Consider the following 22323-nt stretch of genomic DNA (forward strand, 5'->3'; position numbering starts at 1 on the left):
GAGCTAAGCAGAGAAGCAAACCCTAATCCAGGAATGCATTTGCACATATGCTTTAGTCCTCCTTTATTCGGGAAAACACTAGTAATGGGATGTAAGTGCTTTTCTGAATCAGGGCCATCGATAGGATGCATAAGCAAACCTCAGTACTAGCGCTATGTCACCACATCCCCTTGCAATCAGGTATTATTCAGTTGCTCTGCTGCAGTCCTACCTGTGTCTTGTTAATTGATTACACAGAAGCTGCCAAGTTAGATGATTCCTTTGTACCTTACTTGAACTGACAATGGGTTAACAATAGGCACCTCACCAATTCTCCAAACAAAACTCTCACCTTTTTGGAAGCCTGAAAACAGTTTGCTGTTCATGTGCCACCAATTTCCAGCCAGTTGATCTCATGATAATTCCTCACTGACTGGAAGTCAGAAGACACATCAAGCTCAAAAGAAAGCTCTCTCTTTTGAGAGATTTCCAACCTAAATTTGTAGATCAAAGACATTTATAGAAGCTTTGGACATTCGTCCATATTGTTGAGAGATTTGCAGATTGGAGATTTAATGAAGCTATAAACCTTGCAGGGTGCACATCCATCCCTCGATTTAAAAGGTACGTGACACCCTGGCACCCCCATATTCACCACTGTCATATAATTATGATATGTTTTGTACAAAGTATGCCTTGTGAGGTATTCTACAAGTCTTGATCTGCTAGACATTAATATCTCATTGGATTGTATGTGCTATCATTGTATGTGAAGTTATGAAGTTTGGCTATGTATGTGCTACTGAAACATGTTGTGAGGTTGAGAACACCCCAAGCAACCTTTCAGGTACAACAGTAAAAAGGCCAAACAATGTTAATGGCTTACTGAGGAAATACACACAAGCATAAGGATTACCCCAGAAACTGTGTACAATAGAAACCTCTCAGAGATAGCACCACACAATGGGAACTGTTTGATCCAGGTCACAGCAAAAGAACTTTCCAGCAAGTAGGAAATGACATAATGACTGGACCTTACTCTCCCTACAACAACACACCTAAAGTATTGGAGGAAAAAGACTGAAGGGGGGTGGGGGTGCTGGTCCCAGGCAGGAAAGAAGAAAGCCTGTCTGTGTATGTAAAAGCTAACCTGCTTGTACTATATAAGTGGGTGAGACACTGCTTGGTTCAAATACTAATTAGTCGATTAGGCTTAGATTGCAGTTTTGTTTTATTTCTTATGGTAATCTACTTTGATCTGTTTGCTACCACTTATAATCACTTAAAAATCTTTCTGTAGTTAAATCTATTTTATACTTTACCTAAAACACTGTGTGTTGTTTGAAGTACAAAGTGGATAAATCTCAGCTCACGAACAAGAATTGGTTTACATCTTCTTTCCTTTGTAGAAGTGGTGGACTGGGTAATAAATTCATACTGGTTAGGTCTTGACCAGGGCAGGACGGTACAGCTCTGGGATCTTAGGCTGGGGAGCTGGTGAACACACCTGAGGGTAGTCCTTGCCTGTGGATGTTGCTGTGAGTGCAAGCTTGTAGGGCTTTTCAGCTTGTTACAACCTCACAGTGCAAGAGGGAACCCAGATTGGTGAAACAGAGGGCTCAGCTGTACCTCAGTTCCAGGTGGCACCCTTGGAGGGGGGACCTGTCACAAGCTGTTTCTTCATTTACATGCTAAATAAAGACAATGATAAAAGTTGCACAAGCAATGCAAGACAACTACCTTTGGTGGGGATTCAGCAGGCCACTGTACTCCTGCCTGTGTTGTTATTAATACTGAGCATACTGACACTGTAATACCATGCTAAAGGAGGAAGTAAAAGTTTAAAGGACAGTCAACCCTGAATTTTCCCAGCACTAGTATAATTGCAGAAACATCTGTGCTACATAACTGTGCTTATTCAGTATAAAAATTCAGCTCATTTGCTTCCCAAACACCTTATTTCTTATCTGCTATGGGGTGGTCTAGTGATCCCTTGGATTACGTTACAAACCTAGGGACGTTGGTTCAAATCTTCCTATGGGGTGTTTTCCCCTCCACAGCCTACTGATTATGAGAGTTGGCCATGTGATATGGGGCTCTGTTTTTCCTTCTATTAAAAGAAAACTGCAGTGATTACATATAATCCCTTAGGTATCTGGAGAAATACTTAATAAAAGGCTTGATTCTGTTCTCACACCAGTTTTACTCTGGTGTAACTCCATTTAAGTGGGCTGTAGCTCACGAAAGCTTATGCTTTAATAAATTTGTTAGTCTCTAAGGTGCCACAAGTACTCGTGTTCTTTTTATCAAAGTGAATGGTACTCCTGATTTACAATGGTGTCAATGAGAGGAGAATCAGGCCCCAAATAAGGATACCTATTACATATTAAATGAATGTCCAATCTACTTTTAAAACTTTCTGCTGCTGTTTCAGCACCTCCATTCAGTGCATGGTGCCAGTGACTCCTTTACTAGGGATTGGCAGCTTGCTGGTACATTAGAGACAACCTCCCACTAGGAAGCAGATTGAGGCAAAGGTTTCAGAGTAGCAGCCGTGTTAGTCTGTATCCACAAAAAGAACAGGAGTACTTGTGGCACCTTAGAGACTAACACATTTATTAGAGCATAAGCTTTCGTGGGCTACAGCCCACTTCTTCAGATGCATAGATTGAGGCAAAGATGATCTGATCTCTTTTACACCTGAGTTAGTGAGTCAACACTGGTGGAACTGAGAGAAGGATCAGGCCCAGGCAATATAGCTCACCATTTGAAAAGAAGGGAGAAGCTCATTCTCCAAGTGACTGGATGACCATTTCTATTTATTTTTGAAACAGGGGTTTGACCCCTGTTGAATTAACTCATTTACTTAAAATGGAAAACTTATTTTCATTCATTTAAAAGAGTTTAGTTAGCAGCTTTTGAGAGTATAGACTTCCCCCAGGCACCCCAGTGGTGAGCTGCATTTCCCAGTGTCTCAATCGTGGATCCAGAAGAGGACAGCTCCCTGCTAGGCTAGTTAAATACTGGGAAAAGGCAGAAGAAGAAGGAAAAAAGGCAGTAGCTTTATCAATGAATAATGAGAAACATTTGTCAATTAGCACATTCAATAAGTAAGAATCAAACAGCTCTTGTGGTTGCGTTTCTTATTATATTCAAGGTGTTCAGGTACAGCAGCAATGGGGGCTTAGACCCACACGGTTAAGAGCGACCCGTGTTTTCAGATGACTGTTTTGGGGGGCTCAACTTTAGATATGTTAAAGGGAGCCTCATTTTCCAGAAAGTGCTGAGTACTCACCCTCCAAAAGCATGGCACCTTTATGGTGTGCCAGATTGGACACCCAAGCATTGAGCCACCCAAAATCTCTAGTCCCTTTTCAAGGGCTCTACCTTATATATGTATCTAGCTAAATAAAGAAGAGACCATTTGTAATTTTAAGGTAATCAACTCTTCTAATCTCCTTTGTCATTAGATGGAGCAATCAGAAGGATTCCTTATTTTACTGCCATTTTCCTTTGACCAGATTTTTAAAAAACACGGAGAAACCATGGAAAGAAAGGAAATACAAGATAAAAGATCACCTCAGAAGTGAGTGTCTCCCACATTATAATTTTCTGCTTTTCAAACAAGCCACAGATGTACAGCACATGAGCCCAGGTGAAGATATGATTGTGAAATGGTGTGATGATGCCTCCACATGCAAAATACATTAATCTCCGACATGCCCTTGAGCATCTGTTCTGTATTTAGGGTTTTTATTCCTTTGTACAGCTAGCTTTTGTGAGGTTTAAACTAGTGATTCTCAAGTCCTCAAAGACCAAACTTTTAAGGGGAAATGTTAACAAGGGACTTGACAACAGCACAGCAAGCGTGATGACTGAGACGCACTCACCGTGGGTAAGAGTGGGATGAGATGGATATGAACTAGGTCACCGGCTTTTATGGAGGGCAGCCAAATATGCTTTTTCTCACAGCTTCTCATTGTAAGGAGAGTTTGGATTGATCCTTTTTACCCAGGCAAAACCCCCATTAAAGTCAACGAGGGCCTTTGCCTGAGCAAGGACTGCAGTATCCCAGCAGTGCTGACAAGACAGTGTGCACTCTTACTCCTCAGTATTGAAGATCTGCTGCTGGATATACTAGAACCATTTGCATCAATGGACTGGTTCCACTGAGGACAGCAGGCTGGCCATCCATCTGTTATTGCAATGGCTCATGTCCAGGGGTTGAAGTAAGGAAGATGAAAAGTAGGGGAGACAAGATCCGCTATCCCTCTGTGCAGGAAGCAGTGGGGTGACCCTCTTTTCTCCCTGGCTTGGGGAAAGCAATGCTCCTCCTTCTCCTTGGCTGGTGCAGTGAGAGCTCTCCATCCTATTTCATTCTACTTTAACCACGGCTCATGTTGAGTCATGTTCTCAGGAATTTCAGCAATAATCACTGGGGATCAAATATATGCTTTTGTGCCACAAAATACCTGCTATATATACTTTAAAGCAGAGATGAGAGACATTCCCAGCTCTCCTGGGTTCTGTCTGTGGCTACCCATCAGTTCCTGCTACCTGCGTTTTCCTCTGTAGCTTACTGCACACACCAACCTCATTCATTGTCCCAGTTCCTGATCCACCAGTGCCCTGCCCTCCTTTTCCTGGTCACTCTGGCTAACACTTTTGCTCTGGTTCTCTGCCCCCTCCAGGGAGACGCATGGTTCCACTGTAAAGCATAGATTTACTAAGAACAGATCATGACAAACTAGCTTGATTTCCTTCTCTGACAGGGCAACCAGTTTGGTGGATAGGGGGAATGTGGTGGATATAATACACCTGGACTTCAGCAAGATTTTTGACAAAGTCCCACATGACATTCGGATAAGTAGGCTGAAGAAGTGCAGGCTCAGTGGAACATAATGGATTAAACAACTGCAGTGGTTTGAGCATTGGTCTGCAAACAAAGAGTAATTAATGGAATCCTGTCAGATTGGAGGAAGGTCTCAAGTGGGTTCAACAGAGATCTGTTCTGGGTCTAGTGTTGTTTAACATCTTTATTAATGACCTGTAGGAATAGAGAGCATACGGATCAAATTTGCAGATGACACAAAGCTAGGTGGGGTTGCCAACACTTTAGAGGGTAGAGCTAAAATTCAAAGGGATCTTGATAAATTAGAGAACTGGGCTATAGACAAGAAAGTGAAATTCAACCAAGACAAATGTAAGGTGCTACACTTAGGGAAGAAAAACCAAATGCACAAATACAGAAGGGGGAATAACTGGTTTGGCAGCAGCACTGCTGAGAAGGATCTGGGCAGAATCTCAACATAAGTCAACAATGCAATGCTGTTTCAAAAAAAGCAAATGCAATTTTAGGTTGCATTAACAGAGGTATAGCATGCAAATCATAGGAAGTGATAGTACCACTCTACTCGGCACTAGCTAGTCCTCAGCTGGAGTACTGTGTCCAATTTTGGTCATCAATGTAAAGAAAAGATGTAGCGAAACTGGAAAGGATCCAGAGGTGAGCGACAAAGGTGATCAAAGGGATGGAATGCAAGTCATACGAACAAAGGCTGAAGGAAGTGGGTATGTTTAGTTTGGAAAAGAGGAGATTAAGGAGAGACATGACCACAGTCTTCAAATACTTGAAAGGCTACCATAAAAAAGATGGAAACACACAGGGCAGAACAAGAGGCAATGGGTTCAAACTACAGCATAGCAGATTTAGACTAAATCTCAGGAAAAACTTCCTAACCCTAAGAACAGTCGAACAATGGAACAAACTGCTTAGGGAGGTTGTGGAAGGTCCTTCACTGGAGATTTTCAAAAGGAGGCTGTATAGCCATCTGTTTGGATGGTTTAGACACAACAAATCCTGCATCTTGGTGGTGGCGGTAGACTACATGACCCTTGTGGTCCCTTCTAACCCTATGGTTCTATGATTCTATGAAGGGACACAACTCTCCATTCAGTCCACTGGGGTTCTGTATTACTGGGCTGCCCTGTGCTCTCTAAGGTCTCACCTCAGCCAAACCTAGGTCTCAGCACCACAGTCTGTTTTATCTGGGTACAAAGAGCATGTTCTCTGTCTTCAATATCAGCTACTTCATGTAGTTCATTGATAGAGTAAGATAAGCAAGATCTTTGACAGGCCATGGGTCTGGACTGACTTGGTGAGTTTCTTTCCCTTGACCAAGAACTCTTGAGTTGTGGTGCCACACAAGGACCCCAACATTTAGGTGCCTGGAATGATTGTTTCTTGTATAGACTCTGTTCCTTGGTCTCTCTCTTCATCATTGTTTTTTCTGGTGGTTGTGATTATAGATTGCATATGTGTTCAAATACTGGGCTCTATGCAGAGATAATGGAGAAATTCCATGACCTGTATTATACAGGTGGTCAGACTAGATGATCTAATAGTCACTTCTGGCTTTAAAAGCTATGACTCTATTAACTTCTATACATAAACTCCCTTTCCTTGGTTTCCCAACAAATCCTGTATACTCATAGATGCTACACCCTTCTTGCCTTCAATCACATCAAATATTGTAGTAGAATTATTTTCTACATAGCTAAAGTATTTCCTTGGGTCTTCATAGTCAGTTCAGTATACAAATGCATCTCTCCTTTGTGGTGCAACCATATTCATATCCGACAGTGAACCATAAGGCCTTTGCCACAATGACGCACCTCTTCTGTACAGCAGCTGTTAATCCTAGGAAGCCAAAGTTCTGGTCTAACTCCTTTAAGTATCGGGGATTGCTTCATCTGGCCTTTTTAGTTGATGGGTGCAAAGTCTGGTTCCTGATGCCTGTTTTTGGGTTCATCATCATGGCCACTCTTTGGAAGTCCTGTGGGCTGCCATATGCTCAACATCCTGGGTCCAGTTGTCTCTGTGGTCTTTCTTACCACTGGAAGAAGCACTTAATGTAGTAATGCTTGTGTTTATGTATCCTAGCCAGTTATAGGGGCAGACAGCTCTAAATTAATCCTGACTGGCAAGGGATAAGGGAGAATGCTTACTATCACTCATAGCAGAAGAGAGTTTGAGTCAGGAAACAGAATAACAGAACAAGAAAAGAACGGTCCACTCCGATCAGGCTGGGAGTCCATTAGTCATGGTATCTACTTAAGCATTCAGGCAATTCTGCTATCATTATTCAAAATATCCTCCTCCTCCTCTTCAACCCATAAACTTTTCTCAACACATTCAATTTTTGGGCATCCAATCAGTTTCTTATAAATTTGGGTGTTCTTGTTCACTTTATGTATTGAACTCTGGTACTTTTCAGCACTAGTCCAGGAAATGCGACAATTCAGTATGTAAGGGGGTAAGGAATCTTTAAAGTAAATCTTGAAGTTATTGTGGTTTAGGTCAAGAATGTGGGCTGGTTTAAAATTGTCCTAAAGCAAATAGGGAATGTCCTCTGGACTTTCAACAGCTGTTGAATATGTAAGCAATTTCAGATAAACCAAAATAATGCCACCATTGATGCATAGACTTCCAATCTTTTGCTCTGCTGCTGCTAAGGCGAATAGCCAGAAGAGGGAGCAAAAGGTAACCAAACGAAAAACCTATTTCCAAAATTTTGTTTCTATCCTTGACCCTCTTTACAACAAGGAAGTAAACACTGTAAGAGTCTCATTGGGTATTGCTCCATAAGAAAAGGGGTTGGGAGGGACATAAGAGTTTTTCAGATAAAAAGAAACTGGATATGGCACAAATATTTAACAGCGTAAGACCTGGTCAGTTTTAACCTTGTAGCACCTGAGTGTAGTGTGGTCCGTGAACAAAGAAAATAAGTTTCCTGGAAAATAATACCATAGTAAGTCCATGACTCAATTGATCATCATTGCTTTCTTCTCCATGACAGAGTATACCTTTTCTCAGGAAAACAGCTTCCCATTTATATAAAGTTCTTCGCCCTCAATCTCCTGCAAAAGGCCTTTCCCTAAACCCCACATCTGAGAAGTCCAGATTAAAAAGGACCAGCTCTCATCGTAACACTCCTGCAATGTCTTGGAGGCCTTATCACAGGCCTCCGATCACTGAGCCTTCCTTAGGCATCCATTTTTTTAGATCTGTGAGGAGGCCTGCAATAGTGGCAAAAATCCCTGTACTTGTTTCTTCCTCATTGTCACTGGACAGTCTGTCGACACTTAGATATAGTAGACTAGTGGCCACAGATGGCCTCCTTCCATGATATAGGTCAAATAGGTCCCTTTGTTGTTCCCTATTTTGCATTTTGCCAGATAAGCCTTTAGGCTGGCGTCTGCAAGGCCCTGGAGCATTGCTATGATCTGCTTTATGTGGCTGTCCCAATCTTGACTCTGTGTCCTCAGTGATGCCACCAAACAGCCCATAGTCAGCAAAAGAGCTTAAACAAAGGAAAGGTAAAGAAAAACCCATAAGCAGCTCCCTCCAGCATATGGGACTCCCTTACTTCAGAGGGTCCTGGGTGTATCAATGTCCACTTCAGAGCTCACTGGGCTCCAGTGCCAGCCTGTTTTTTCCCCCTTCAACTCAGGGGTTCAGCACCCTCCTTCTGTGAGGACAGAGTCTCCAGGCCATCAGTCCTCTCTCCCCAACTGGAGAAACTCAGCCGTCTGATCCCTTCCCAAGGTTGCCCCCATCTGAGTGGGGTTCTCTCTTTTAAACTCCTCCTCCAGTCCTGCCGTGATTTGTAGGTGGAGTCGGGCAGTGCCACTCCAACTCAAAGCAGCTCATTAACCATTTCCATGCTAGTGTGGGGTTTATATACCCCATCACGCATGCCCACGATGGATGTGTTCACTGTTGTAGAAGACATAGAGATTGCAGGCTCTTTGAAGCAGGGACCAACAGACAGATTTAAAAAAAATTTTAAGATAAGAAAAAAGTGTGCAGAGTTTGAGCATAGAAGTTTCTGGTTATCAGGGAATAACGTACATATTATTGAGGGTGCAAAGTTTGGTTTAAGATCGGGTGTCATAAGGAATACATAATCTGCAATATCCGCGATTGGGGGTAAAAGGTTGATGGGTCAAAGTACAGACATTGAGATATGAGGGTATGAAGTTCATAGAGTGGTTATGTTCGGGTGTGGGGTATAATGAGTGGATATGATGATGAGGAAGGATTGACCCTAATTTGGTGAGTTTTAATGTTCAGGGAGTTTATGGTTCCGGTTCATATGATCCAACGGAAAAGGTCACTTGGTCCCTTTCTCGTAGTGGGAGAACGATGTCACTCTGGCTCATGCCTCCTGGTACTATCGGTGGCCGGTGATATGCTCAATGTAGATGTCCCTGGACCATCGGATGGTGTCTGAGACCATAAGGCGCCGCATGAGCTGTGCGTAGCGTTGACCGATCCCGCAGGTCCTAAAGAGAAGACATGACACAAAGAGACTTAGATGACTGTGTGTGACCCTAACAGCATCCCTGTAACAGATGGCAAGGGCCCCCCCAGGTATCTAGCAGTGATTTTCAAGTGGCCTGAGCAGCTCAGTGCTCCCTAACTCACTATTTCTATGATCTGTATCTAAAAAGTGTTGTGTAATACGTCATTGGAAACTAATGTTCATTGATCATTAATATTCTTGCCGTCAATCCACAAAGGATTATACAGATGTGCTGGAATTGTGACTAAAATGTGTTTAAACCAGACATGTCTGGGGAAACTGATAAACATTTCTTTCTTCCAGACAAAGAAATGCGGTTCCGTCTGCCTGAAGTGTCTCCCATGTAAATTGAGCAAGGTGTGATCATGCAGGCCAGGCAAACAAAGCCATCAGGAGAACATGTGGGGAGAAAATGATCACTTAACATCTCAATGGGGGATGGAGACTGCACTCCCAGGAAGCCTTCCTGCCTCTTGAAGCAGGGTCAATAAACTTTGAAGGAGATAATTTTCAATGGTTTTCTGGCCTATAAAGAGAGGGGCAGAGAACCCCTAAATTGTCCTTCACCCAACGAGATAAGAAAAACCAGCACCTTTGACTCTCTGGGGATCCTGACTAAGAGCTCATCAACCATTGCTGGAAAAGGAAGATTGGTGAGGAAACCACCTTGAACGAAGACTGTAGCTTGTTAAGTGAAGGCTTAGGTACTAGAAAGGTACTTTTGTTTGTTTGAAACCCTGTCTATCTTTATCCCTTATATTTGAACTCAAAACTCTCTCTTTATGATTGAATAAACTTGTTTTATTTTTTATCTAAACCAACCCAGTGTTTTGATTGAACAGAAGTGATTGTTAACTCCAGTCAAGATAACAAGCTGCTGTTTGTGTCTTTTTAAAGGAGCAGCAAACTTAATTTCTGTGAGTGTTCCAGGAGAGGGCTGGACACTGCAGGGAGACAGTTTGGGGGAAATTCAGGACTGGGGTGTGTGTGTTGGGGTCACTCTGCAAACCTTAACTGGGCGGTGGAAGCTAGAGTGTGACCTGCATGCTTTTATACTGACTGTTCATGTCCGAGCTGTGAGCCACAGCAGCAGAGCATTTAAGGCACCCAGAGTTGCAGGGCAGGCAATGATGCAGCCCCTCACTGGTCCACCTTGAACCCCAAAACATCAAAGAGGCGTGGTTGAAATAGAGTTTCTTTTTCCTTCCTCTCTCATAAGGCTGGGTAAGAGGAAGTCTGGTATGGATTAGTGTTTGTGAACCAGGCAGAAGTAGTGAGCATTTGGCAGGCCGATTTGGCCAGGAACTTACAGAGTGGCTTGTTACTCTAAACTTTTCACACACAATGAAGGAAAGCTAAGAAAGCCTCTGTAGAACTTTACAAGGTTTGTTGCCAAAGCTTGCTTTCTGTAGCAGAAGGACAGGCAGGGCCACCAGGGCTGTCTGTCTAAACTAAGTGGAGAGTGATTCATGGTCCAAATGATTTCCACTATACTGACCTACTGCAGAAGCACAAAGAAAGGGTTAGTGAGAGTACACAGCCTTTGTACAAACGAGGAGCCAAAAAGCTAAGGTTTCAGTCTCCTTCTCCAACAACACTTCATAACTATAAGACTCTTTTATCTAGGGTCCAGAATATGAATTATTATCTTGTGATTCTGACAACCTTGATGTGTAACAGGAGGACAGAAACATGGATGGTTTCCAAGAATGTCACTGGGAGGGCAGGTAGAATTATATAAAATGAGAGTTAATGAGGAAAAGAATCAACATCTCTAGTTTGGCTGGCTTTGACGGTGAAATGTATAGATAACTACTATACTTTGAATCATCATCGTCAAAAACCATGGGGCCTTAATTGGGGAACAAATAGACTTAAAGTCATTTAATCTGACTAGATGGTAGGCACCATTAAACTTACAAGTTTACATATATATAAAATGTCTACAATGAAAATTCAAGGTTAAGAGCCTTAGCCTTAAATACTTTATTTAAACACATTTAACTTCAGTTTACTGCACAAGTCTGCTTGACTGCTTCAGCCTGCAGTCTCTATAGATGTCATAAAACTACTAGTCCAGACTCCATACTGATGTGGGATCAGAATTTCATCAAACTTGGAACTGGAGTGCCTCGGAAACAGGCAGTGGGAATCACTTGCTGAGATTAGCAAAAAATGTTGCACAGTATTGTCCTGGCCTGGATTGACTTCACTGTTGCAAATGCCCAGCATCTCTGAAAATCAGGACACATAGGTGCCTAAATATGGATTTAAGTGCCCAACTTTCGATACCCAATTTTAAGAACGGGGGTCTTACTTGTTTCATTCCCTTTTGTTGCAATGCTGGGCTTGATGTCCATCTCGGTGAACAATAATATAATTTGCAAATTTTTCCCTTTCTTTGCTTAGTGACTTTTCTGGAAACCAACTCTGGTTTCTGCAAATGTGTTTGTTCTTTGAGTGTTGGCTAACTAGGTATCAAATGTTCCCTTCAACTGTTTGTTATTTGTTATGCATGTTGTGAGATATGAGATCACATTTCTGCTCCATGAGAGAAGGTGTCTAAACAGGAAAATAGCAAACATTTGTTACAATCATTCATGCTAAAATTCATGATGTTTTTAAATTTGTGAACATTTTCACAAATTCCCTGGCTGTCAGTCAAATATATGTGATTAATGAGTAAGGCCATCAAAAGAGGCAAACCCTCAGCACTTCTATTTGCAAGTCTTTTCTTTCACTGTTTAGCCAGTCTGATCTAAAGATATTTATACATGGAGAAGTTAAAGAGTTATGTTGCTTTGATGGTGTTCAAACGGCAGTTATGACCAGACATTTGTGTGTTAAATGCACACAATTAGAGATCACAATTATACCATCTCTGCTTGTTCCCCATGGCCTCTCAATCTGAACCTTGACTTCTGATCTAGCAATACTCACAGTGCCTCTCAAAGCATCTCTGGGTAGGCCTTGCCCACTTTAGCCTCCACTCTTACCTTCAAACAACTGGGCTGAATTCTCAGGTGCATCGAAGCAGCACTCTGAACACAGGAAAAAAGAGCAAAGATGGCAAACCCTGAGGCCAACTGGGGTACAATAGTCCCCGACAAAATATAGAGTAGCAGGGCCTAGTTCAATGCCTATCAACAAAGTCTATTGATTATAATGGGCATTGGATCACACCCAAAGTAGTGCTGGCTTGTAGTGGTACCTTAGGTAAATATTGCTGTGCTACACCATTTCCAACTTTGTGTTTGTAGGACATTACAAACATTTTCTGTTTCTGAACTCTAGTCCCACACGTTCACTGGAGTTTTCTCTCGGGATGTAGACTGAGGTTCAAGGGCTTCATATCATGTTTTAATTAAAACCACAACTAGGAAGCTAAAGGAATGAGAGTTGTTAGTTGTGGTTTTGCTCCCAGTATTGTCATGTAGAGCTAATTTGTAATGAAGCTTGAAATAGGCAGCAACAAAGAAGAAGTCTGAATAGTTAATTAATGCATTTCCATGTTTTGGATAAAAGGTTAATGGAATGATATCTCTTGCAGAGTCTCGCTAACCACAAATTGCCTTGCCACAAGATAAAGGTATCACTTAAACATGAAAAAGACAGAAGACAAGCATTTTCTACTCTTATACTGTGATAGTCGAGGAAAAAAATTGTCTTCAGCTTGAAGATGGTCAGTGATGTACAACTTAGGAAAACTGACTAGATAATCAGATGGCATCATAGATGTTAGAGACTGACAGGCCTATGAATTTCAAATTATGGAGCACATAACTGTCCACAAGCAGAGTTGTGAAGAACTGTTTATGATTAAACTCAAAAGCCACCTCCTTGCCCTCTTCTCTAAAGGGTGTCTGTTAATCCACCACACTCATCTGCCATAGTCATGGGGATTTGAAAGGAAGCCTACAGCCTCCCTTCTCATTCTTCAGAGTGGTAGAGATCAGTAGGCAAGCTCCCATTCCACAGCATCAGGGCAAGAAAAATTGTTCCCATGATTATCACCATGACATGGAGCCTTACCTTGGTCTCAGCATCCTTTATTTCTCACTTGTGCCATCTGGAAGAAGTAGGCTGTTTTGGAGTTCAGAGAGTGGTGGTCCGCCCCGGACACAAACATATACAGCACTCCATAAAGGTTGGGAAGTAGAATACATTTGCCTCATCTTCCTATGATCGAGATATATTAGGCCATGGAACAGTGCATGGGAAGTGGCAGAAGCTATGTTTAAAACTAGACTGGACTGCACACTTATAAATATATTGCAGATAATATACTAGTAGATAGAAGGATGATCTAATAGGTCTTTTCCCTCTCTATCTTCTATTAATTTAGTGGTGATAAATAAGAAGGAAGAAGTGGAAATATTCCCTATATGAGGAAGAAAACTGTGTCAAATGCACAGAAAAATCCATTTTTTGGATGGGGGTGGGGAGTTGGAATAGTATGGGCATGATGTTACAATCATCACCAAAGAAAAAGCGCAGGAGGGAGTTACAAAATACATTAACAATATGCATGATTACACTATGGAGAGAACATTTACAGACATGATGAAATCATGCACTCTCTGCTTTATTACAGCTTGAGATACTTTAATGGTACATAAAAAAAATTCACACTCTGTGTTTCTGTTTTACCACCAAACCAAAGCAGGAGTGGCTGAGGTTTGAATAGTTTTCCTTCTCCTCATAAAAGGCAATCACAACAGCCACATGGTAATTATTTCAGTTTCTGAAGAAAGCCTGCATTGCAATTTTTGTGCCTTCTGAATTTTTTGCTTCATAGTACATTACGCCTTCCCTTTCATAGACCACTGGATGGAGAATGTTCAGCTGTTGGCTATAGCTGGGAGATGAAACTAGTAAATCCAATCTGACAGGCACACTTTTATGTGTGTACTAATTCTCCAAGCTTAAAAGGCTGAGAGAGAATTAATTTAGGTGTAGTGAACAAGAGGCAATCACTAATGGGTGAGCATGAGAGGTTTCTTATAGGAGCTTTGGAAACCTGGTATTTTGTACAGAGAGAGATCTCTACGCTAATCCATCAGCTGGGCTTGAGACAGAACTAATTACATTGAAAAGTTTTTCCAAAAATTTTTTTGTTTAACATCCTAATGGAGGAGAACAACGGATGGCTAAGGAATTTGTAATGGGGTTATAGAGCGTTTCACCGCTAGATCACCAGTTCAAATCCTACTTGTCATTAGTATACTAAAATTGATCTATGAGACATGACCATAAAACTAAGTTCCCTCCCTGGATAAGAATAAGAGATAGGGAAGAGGAGTCAGGATCCTGATGATGGAGTCAGCTTTAGACTCCAAAAAGTCTAAGAGGCTTTTTGCCTCCAAAAAGGCAAGAGGGCAAAAGATACACAAAAAGGCAAGTCGTTCAATGCTTAAAGGGAGCTGGAAAAAGCAGGGGGTCTATTATTCCTCCAGTCTTCACATCTGCTCTATTCTCCCAGAACCCCATCAATTCTGTCCCCTTTAGGCCACCATCAATTATACCCTCCATATTAATTCTGCCTTCCCAATCCCATCTCAGCTCCTCCAGTAGCTCCTGGGCATCTTCACGGCAGCACCCCAGTCCTGCGGGTGATGTCCTGCTCCCCCTTCCCAGGCCAGGTGTTCGGAGAGGGAGGTGGGACAAGGGAGGAACAGAAGAGCCATTCCATTGCTCCCTCCTTCCCACTCCCCTCCGGTGAGAATTGTGTCAGCTCCTGAGGGGAGGGGGGAAGAGAGCTCTGCCTGCTTCTTGCAGCAGCTCTGATTGGCTGTTTTTTCCCAGAAGGCAGACAAATGGTGAAAGCAGCCCATCAGATTGTTTTCTCTTGGGTGGTATTCAAAATGTGCTGCCCCTCAGTTACACAGCTCTCTTTTTAGAATGTATTTCCTGGGTCTGCAACCCCCTCATGATTTGGTGCGCATTAAGCACTGGAATTGGTCAATTCACTCCAGAAGTGCAAATCACTTCTCATGTGTACTTCTGTAAAGTTAAGACACTGAATTGGCTCTTGGGTTACCAGTGTTAAGTTTCAGCTGGGGCACAGACTTGCTGTGGGGCCTTGGGCAAGTCTATTCATGTCCCAGTTCCCTGTCTGTAAAAAGTGGATAATAAAGCTTCCCTATCTAGAGTGGTGCAGTGAAAAACACGTTTACTAATGCTTGTAGAGCACTCAGAAGGTATGGCAATGAGTAAACAAGTATAAAAGATACCTGCACTGAAATCAGAGGAGTGATGCTGCTATTATAGAAAAATCAGGTCACAAGAGTAATATACTCAGGGAATCCACAACCACAAAGAGTTGTCCCTGGCTGTGCTCCCAACAATATGATTCTTTTCATGTATATCCATATGAGTTTCCTAGTGTGTTGGAAACCGATGAACAGTTTATGCTAGCTCTCTTACTGCCCTTGCTCAGGAAGTCTCCTTGCAACAGACACTAAAATATAGTATGTCACTTTAATGTTTCCGAACTGTGTGGGTTACTGCCTGCTGGAATCAGACAGGAGGCCGAGTAATATTGCAGATCAAAGGTTTTAATCTATGACCTTATTAAATGCAAAAACCTTAGAACTTCAAGCTTGTCTCTGATAGGATTGCAGATATGGACAATGCACGCTAGATACCTTATCAGATTTGTTGAAAATACTTTTAATTTGCATATAGAACTGGGCTCCTTCCTTATCTGGAACATCAAGTGTTGGGATGTAGTTTAGGAAATGGAAAACTATAGCATCTATATTTTCTCTGATACTATCTCTCATAACAACTTTTGCTGTTGACATGCTGCAGTGGTAACACAACTTTTATAACAAAATAAGAGTCCTCCTTATTTGACTAAAAAGTGCTCTGTTTCTAGAAATAATGCTTTTCCCCCAAATCAGTTGATTTACAATATTCCCGAGTCAAAACTTGGTGTTTTCACATAACTCATTGAATGAGAAGAAGCATTCACTTGTTAAAGAGAATAATGTCAACAAGTGTCTTTCACTTTTCCTTTGTTATTTTTCCTACCAAAATTTGATCTAGAAAATAAGATACAAATAACAAACTATGGGTTTGTTTGTTGTTAATATTAAAGCAACGCACCTAAGTAATATAGTGCCATATGGGGAGCAATACTGCATGTGTACGGCTAACATCACATTTAAGAAAGAACCATACATAATTTATACAGAGTGAGAGTGGTACATGGCTGTCCCCTCCCTACCTCCCCACATGAGAAGGGCCTAGAGGAATTGTGTCTTAGGAAGCAGAATCTAAATATGTGCAATGAGACTGTGCAGGCTATACCATCCCTCCTCTACTTACTGTGCAAGGTCAGCTCCCTAGGCCAGTACAGGAAATGTCAAGGCTATAGCCCTACCTTCTCCTCCATGCTCTTTGGGGTAGATTGCACCCCTAGGCACACACAGGAACAACTTACCACCACCCTCAAATCTACACACCAGCACAAGTGCCTGAGCATTATGACCCATGCTTTTTAGACTCAGAGTTTAAGGTCAGACAGGACCACCAGATCATCTAGTCTGACCTCTTACATATTACAGGTCACCAACACCACCCAGCACCTGCACATTAAATCCAACAACCAAAATTAGACCAAAGTATTACAGCCTACAGGAGATTTGACTGTTATGTACCATAGGTAGAGAATAGGAGGGATCACCTATGTGTGAGGTCCCTGCAATGGACGGGGAATGATTAAGTGAGTTATATTAGATAATCCTGGCAAGTGACCTGTATCCACACACTGCCGAGAAAGGTGAAAACCCTCCAGGACATTGCCAAGCCGACCTGGGCAGAATTCCTTCCTGACCCTACATATGGAGATCAGTTAGACACTGAGCATGTGTGCAAGCCAAGCCCCCGAGAGAGAGAATGTTCAGTTGCACCTCAGCATCCTGACCCTCCTGCCAAGTGTCCCAACTCCAGCATCCCCGATGCTTCAGAGGAAGGACATAAAAAATGTAATGAGGCTGAATGTCTGTAAAAAGGGGTGATTTTTTTCAGGTAAGTGTTAAGCTTTCAAGTGAAGCCCTGTACTCCATGCCTTGCCATCAACACCAGGACACTGATGTTTGCAAGATGTTCTTTAGCCGGAGAAAATGCTGGCATAATCTTGTTTTAGGCCATCCCTGATATCATCATGATACACTCAAATACTTTACAAACATTAATTAGTCTTCATAGCAGCCCCAAGAGACAAGTCTAGTTACTGCTATAAACTCCATTTTACATGTGGCAAAATGGAGACCCTAGGTCACACAGTGAGTCTTTAGAAGATCCAAGTTTAAAAATGTAGGAGTTCATGGACCCTTACCCTGTGTCCCATGCATTAGCCCACATTGTCTCATGAAAAAAAATTAAACTATGGTCTTGATCCTACAAACACTTATGTATGTGAATAGTCCCATATGGCTCAAAAGACCTAAAGTTGGCATAGGGTAAAGTTAAGTATGGAAATAAGTGGTTTTGGGATCAGGGCCACAGTGAAGACAAAATGAACATAGAACCAACAGCACTTAAAACAAATAGCCAAGACTGAATGTTGTGTATAAATAACCTGGGAACACAGGATTTGAGAGTTATTGTACCATTAAACATTTTTTTCCCAGTAGGTCACATTTGTGAAGATATCCAAACAGAGAAGCACATATAAAAATGTAGGAGTATAGTGCATATAAACTAGGATAAGCATAAAACAAAGAGCTAGCTGTTGTCACGTAGCTGTATTTTACTTTCTCTTAAAAATGTTGTAGATATACATTTAGAAGTAGTTCTAACATTGATAAAGGCTCTCTCTTTACCCTATAATGCTCTCTTCCCTTCCCCAGCCCCATCATGTACATATTGGAGTGTCCGTTGAGAGCTTCCACGTTTATTGCTTGGATCCCACAACAGGTCATTATTCTTCCTCGCATTCATGACCCTTTTCAGCCATCTGGCTAGTAATGGGGTTACAAGCGATTTCATATTTATTTTCTGAGGCTGCCTGTAGCCAAATCAATGTAGAAGTAATGGCAGCCATTTCAGATTAAATGTGCAATGCTGAATTCATGTGTTACAGTTCAAATTGCATAATATTGAAGACTGTTCCCTATAATTTTAGGCTGCATTTGTTTTTTGTTTAAAAAAAGTATTTGCCAGCCCCACTTCTCTAATTTATTTACAATGAATTTAAATGATTTCCTTATAGCCCAGACAATATGATTTATTATCTTTAGTACTTCTGGTACCCAAGACATTTATGGAGTATACCACTACACTGTATATATTTCTAGAAGATATTTTCCAGTATATTTCTATGGCCTTTACTTTTTTTCTTTAAGATTATGCACGGACATGTACACACACGATTTTTTAATTGTAGTTACTGCTATACAAAAATCAATCTAGATAAGTTTCTATCTATGTTTCACATCACAGGTCTGCATGTGCAGTTAATCATAATTCCAATAGCACCTTAGGCGTCCTTTATGCTTCATAAGACAAAGACGGAGAGTCTGGATTCTGATCTCACACTGACTTCAATGGATTCCAATTTTGCAAAGGCCTGATCTGGAAGAGCTCATAGTTTTTGTGATTTTATCATAAGACTCATGATCTTTTCCCCCCCTTAAAGCCTCGGCTCCTAGAATCCTGTGATAACGAGAATCTCAGCTTCCATTTAAAAAAATTTCTAACCCTAGTACTTGCCAAGAAGTGCTAGGCATCTTGAAGAACTCTAGGTCTCAAAATCCTGAAGGTAAATAAAAATAACTCTCTTTGTGACTCTCCAATTTTAAGCCAGACTCCTGATCTTTGAATGCTTAAGGGTGGCAATACTGCCATACTCAGTCCTGCAGCCCATACATTATTGCTTGCATGAGTAAGAATTACTCATGTGAGTATGTGTTTGAGAATCAAGCCCTTAGTGTTCATGTGGACAAGCCCCAAATGTTCAACAGGAAACAATTTTTCAGTGGCAGGAAAATGGACTAAATGATCTAATAGATCTTTCCCACCTCTAACTTCCACGATGAAAAGCCATGGGCCAGCTCCCCAGCTTTTGAAAATCAGTGTCACTCCATTGAAGCCAGTGGTGTTATGGCACTTTACATCAGTTCAGGACCTGGCCCTGTCTCCTCTCTTTAAAATATCAAACTGGGCACAAACTGTACTGCCATTCCTCTATCAATAAGTTTGCTTGTGATAAGTGGGGCACACTAGGAATCATCAGATGTACTGAATCTGTTTTGGGAAAACATTGTACCGTTTGGAGGCATCACTATGGTGCCAAAAAAAAAAGAAAATCAACCATAAGTAGGCTTGCTAGCATTTAAGATTTATAGCTTATTCTTCCAGAAGGCTGTGGTAATTAGCAATGCAGGAGGGCTTGGGCACAATCCAATGCTTTACTAGACTGTGACACTAGAGAAGTGCCACATTGCTGGGTTTAGTTCAGGTCAAGTTCGGGACATTGTTTTGTATACAAGCAAGTTGCTCTCCTTTCACTTGCCCACTATGGTGGCTTCTGAGTCACTGCAGGTCACAGGCCAGCCAGTAGAAAGGAAGGAGCATGGGTGTGGGGCTACTTGGTCCCACCAACCAACCTTCTTATCTCTGCTAAGAGGATGAGGCAGCTGCAGAGGCGAATGGAGTTTAATGTTAATCTACACAATTCCAACATAAACCTCTTTCAGAAGCATAAGACCACATCTCCAAAGGGAGCCAATGGATGACTGACGTAATGATTGCAACTATTTAATAAAGCTAATTTGCCAAAATCAGCTTAGCCCTAGAGAAGTTGACCTGATCTTGATGCAAGCTGGCCTGGCCCTTCTTCACTCCCTATAGCAATCTGCTGCAAAAGTGAAGACAAGGAACAGGACAGATGAATTTCTCTTAAATAAGATGGGAATTACAAGGTAAATATGAAAGTTAAGCTTCATATATTTGTACAAAAACATCCAGTAAGATGAATGCAAGTTGAAAGGAATAAGACACATTCTGGCTTAGTGCCAAAAAAATCTCAGGCCATCTTCCTCTAAAAATGTCCCTCACAGCTGGCTTGAATGTATTTTTGAACATTTAAATCACACACGAGGTAGGACTCCCAATTCCACACAGGATTTATTTGTATGTTACTAGTATGTGGGTGGGAATGTGCAGTATCTGATGGAATGCAATACATACTGTTAGGATAGCTACAGATGGTGCAAGATATAACAGTAAATATAGTCACAGATTAAGCACGAGGCTTTGATACTACATTCCTTAAAATACTCCTGAACAGTCAAGAAAAACTGAAACAAGATTAATAAATAACAATATTATAGGATGGAGAGAGGGGCCTTCAATGGTCTAGCTCAGGGATAGGCAACCTATGGCATGCATGCCGAAGGCAGCACGCGAGCTGATTTTCAGTGACACTCACACTGCCTGGGTCCTGGCCACTGGTCCGGGGGGCTCTGCATTTTAATTTAATTTTAAATGAAGCTTCTTAAACATTTTTAAAACCTTATTTACTTTACATACAACAATAGTTTAGTTATATATTATAGACTTTTAGAAAGAGACCTTTTAAAAACATTAAAATGTATTACTGGCATGCAAAACCTTAAATTAGAGTGAATAAATGAAGACTCGGCACATCACTTCTGAAAGGTTGCCGACCCCCGGTCTAGCTTCTGAACAAGACAGTCAACGCACTAAAGAGTTTGCAATCTAGATAGCAGAGACAAAGGGAATGGGAGGGAAGGCAATGGAGGCACAAGATACATTAAAGGACTTGCTCGAGGCTACACAGGGAGTCTGTGGTTAATGAAAAACTTGAACACAGAGCTCTGGAGTCCCAATCTAGTGCCCATAAACAGGGGAATCTCAAGTAGGACTAAAGAGGTTATTTGACCTCTAAATTTAGCATTGATGTGGCTGCTGCTGGAATACTGTGTCCAGTTCTGATGCCCACAATTCAAGAAGGATGTTGATAAACTGCAGAGGGTTCAGAGAAGAGCCACAAGAATGATTAAAGGATTAGAAAACATGCTGTCTAGTGATAAACTAAATAGACTGATCTCTTTGAGTCTAACACAGAGAAGATTAAGGAGTGACTTAATCTAAATGGGGAACAAATATTTGATAAAGAGCTATTCAATCTAGCAGAGAAAGGTATAACATGATCCAATAGCAAGAAGGTGAAGCTAGACAAATTCAGGCTGGAAGTAAGGTAAATTTTTAACAGAGAGAATAACTAACTACTGGAACAATTTACCAAGGGTCCGGTGGATTCTCCATCAGTGGCAATTTTTAAATCAAGATTGGATGTTATTTCTAAAAGATCTGCTCTAGGAATTATTTGGGGAAAGTTCTATGGCCTGTGTTACACAGGAGGTCAGATTAGATGACCACAATTAGTCCCTTCTGGCCTTGGAATCTATGGATTTGCTGAGCACATTTGACCCCTGAATGCATTATGGTTTGGGATTTTTCTGCCTTCCTCTGAAGCATCAGCTATTTAAATGCCAGTCTGATCACTGATCTGATATGGCAAATCCTACATTAATGTGCACCCTATCCACAGCTTCCTGATAGCACTGAATAACTATGGAAAGAAAAGTATCTAAGAAATCCAAGTGTGTTCTCTGTTGCAAATTATTTCTCCCCAGGTAAAAGGTGCTTCAAACTCTTCTCAAAACCCCCTTCAAATTCTTACTCTGCTCCTTCTTTCAAAGCCCACACACTGTAGTAAAACACCCTCTAGGGGATGTCCCCATTAGTTGAAGATGTTACTGTTAGTGTTTTACAGAACAGTGTTATAGCCTGAGCTACATTTCACATCATGATTATGTCCTGTCTGATTGGCCAGGGTGACCTTGTCATCACCACTGTGTTTAGACATAGGTCTTACTGGGAAGGTGCTAACATGGTTTCAAGTGTCAATGTAAACAGGGTCTACAACTAGAACTGCTTA

This window comes from Trachemys scripta, chromosome 2 (genome assembly GCF_013100865.1).
Source record: "Trachemys scripta elegans isolate TJP31775 chromosome 2, CAS_Tse_1.0, whole genome shotgun sequence".
NCBI lineage: Eukaryota > Metazoa > Chordata > Testudines > Emydidae > Trachemys > Trachemys scripta.